Source organism: Galeopterus variegatus, unplaced genomic scaffold (genome assembly GCF_000696425.1).
Source record: "Galeopterus variegatus unplaced genomic scaffold, G_variegatus-3.0.2 Scaffold6505, whole genome shotgun sequence".
Taxonomy (NCBI): Eukaryota; Metazoa; Chordata; class Mammalia; order Dermoptera; family Cynocephalidae; genus Galeopterus; species Galeopterus variegatus.
Genome location: NW_007732616.1, coordinates 84467 through 87227, shown reverse-complemented (window position 1 = coordinate 87227; position 2761 = coordinate 84467). Strand labels below are relative to the sequence as shown.

Genomic DNA, 2761 nt, shown 5'->3' with positions numbered 1-2761 from the left:
ATGCCAAAATCATCTCCATGTGGGTGGCCCACCATAGCCATCATGATATCCATGGCTGCCGCGAAGGCGGCTAGACACTACCACCACCATGCAGATGGTCCACCAGCCACTGGAGTGCATTGACACAAGAAGAGTCACCAACAGAGATAAAGAAAGGAGGAGGATGTCTCTCCCCACAGAGCCCATTTCAGAGTGACGGAAGAGACATCTGCTCTATGATAGTATTGGGGGACCTGATCATGCCTCTCAGCATTGGACAGATCATTTGGGCAGCAAATCAACAGAGTAACCATTATTCTTTCAGAGAGTGAGAAGAAATCTAGGGTAATTAGAGGGAGGAGGGGGGAGGGAGAGGGGGATGGGGATGGGGAGCGATTGGACAAGGGGCATAAAGAATAATTATGATTTGTAACAATATGTATGCTAGTAATATTGGTTTGATCAACATATCTCAATGTTGAACCCCAAAATATGTGTAATCAATTTTGATTCAATAAAAATTAAATTAAAAAAAAAAGACAAAGTGGCTTCTGGTCAAGATGGCAGAATAGATGGTCTCCAGTGACACTCTCTCCCACAAATCAATCAATTTACAACTATTAAAAAGCAATTACAGCCAAGCTGGGGCTGCTAGAGCTCAGGGGAAGATGAGGAAAGATTATGGAGTTCATGTAGGCAGAAGTCATGATGAGAGAAAGAAAGGACCACTCCCACCATTTCAATCCCCAGCCACTTCAAGGCTTGATCTGGAGAGTGCACAGAGCAGGAGCTGGCAAAAGCCACAGCTGTGCCCTTTATATGAAGATGCTTGGAGGCGGCAGGGGAGAAGAGGGCTTTGGTGTCCCCCAGGCCAGCAAGACCACTAACAGGTTCCTGTGGACCCACATAAGAGTGAGGAGATGTAGACAACTGAGAAAAGGAGCCACTCAGAGGCCGGCAAGTCATCACAGGGGACCAGAGCATGGCCCATCCCATGGGAAGTGTTTGGAGTGCAAGCGGCGGGGGAGACGGGCCTTCGCCACCGAGGGAACAATGGGGAGCAACAAGGACAGCTGATCCGCCCCCCAATCAGCACAGGCCCACACAGTGTAGACTGGTCAGGAGTATAGAACTGCAGGGGGTGCAGTTTGCTGAAAAGACTCAGGCCCAGACCAGAGTTTCCACACAACCCAGGTGCACCAGACCTCACAAGACCCAGAAGTACATACAAGATCAACAGTTAAAACCTGAGCTGCACAAAAAGCCTTCCCCAGGGAATCAGCAGTAAAGCAGCAATTTAGCTCAACACAGGGCTCGAGTGCTGGTCCCCTTGGGAAGTTCCCCCGTTTTAGAAGTAAGCAAAGGACAACAAATTAGTTCCAGTGCAGAGTATAAGTAGTGGGAACAGTGAATAATCCAACACGGAACTGAAAGAAAAACCCAAATATCCACAGACCACAGACAAAGTTTGATATTAACCAGTAAAGGTCTAACACCATCAAAGAACTCGTATAAAACCTAGAAGGACTGGAAGTCCCCTGGGCCCCCAAGCCAAGAAGGGAGGAGGGCCAGGGGCCTGAGCCATGCCCCCAACACCCACAACCAGCTCAGCGATGACCACTGAGCCACTGCAGGAAAAGCCCCAGGCTCCTGAACTGGGATAGTGGGGCCTCCAACGCCCATAACCAAGCCTAGCAATGACCACCAAGCTGCACCAGGAAACACCCTGGGCTCCTGAGCCAGGGTGGTGGGGGTGCTGAGGGCTTCCACCACACCCCCCTGACGTCTGCATTCAGCCCAGCAATGACCAAGCCACCACTGGAAGTCCCCTGGTCTTCCCTGCAGGAATGAGGGGGGGGTGCCATGGGCCTCAACCACACCTCCCCCTTCCTCCTTCTCCCACCTATTTCCTTACCCTTTCCTCGCTTCCCCTCCCAACCAACTGCTCTGCAACGACATCTTAGAATGTAAAAGCAGATGGAGCTGGGGGCCAACCCCCACTCCTGCATCCAGGCATACTGCTGCTGATGCCACAGGCCTGCCTGGGGTCCCTGAGGCATGGAGTGGGGGACTGACCCATCCTCCCACAACCAGGCAAGGAGTATGCCAAAAACACTTCTTCCATGTGGGTGGCCCACCACAGCCACTACCATAGCCACAGCTGCCACAAAAGCGGCTATACACCACAACCACCATGCAGATGGCCCGCCAGCCACTCAAGTGCATTGACACAAGGAGAATCATCCGCGGAGACCAAAGAAGATGTCTCTTTCCACAGAGCCCATTCCAGAGTGATAGGAGAAGCATCTACTCTATGATAATAGTGGGGGACCTGAACACACCTCTCTCAGCACTGGAAAGATCATCTAGCCAACAAGTCAACAGAGTAACTGTTACTCTTTCAGAAGGAGAGAAGAAATCTAGGGTTATCAGGGGTGGGAAGTGGGAGGGAGAGGGGGATGGGGAGAGATTGGATAAGGGGCATAAAGAATAAGTATGATTTGTAATAATATGTATACTAATAAAGAATCTAAACAATAATAATAATAAAAAATAATAAATAAATAATAATAACAAAAAGAAACTGATCATATGGTTGAAACTGCCCCAAGATGAAATCATGATACAAAAGGATCCTTCTCAAAGGTTTATTTCTGTTGACCTCCCATTACACCCTCTTAAGTTGATTTACTTTAGATGTTGTGCACCTACAATTCAGTATTGAAACTGAGTTTTCTTCTTTTTCTTACCTCCCTAATCAACTGCAAACAGAGGAAACACA

General features: G+C 48.9%; 1 pseudogene; it reads right to left on the bottom strand.

The window, feature by feature from the left end:
• Positions 1-90, bottom strand: part of LOC103606344 — a 31441-nt pseudogene extending 31351 nt beyond the window's left edge.
• Between the last annotated feature and the right edge of the window lie 2671 nt (positions 91-2761).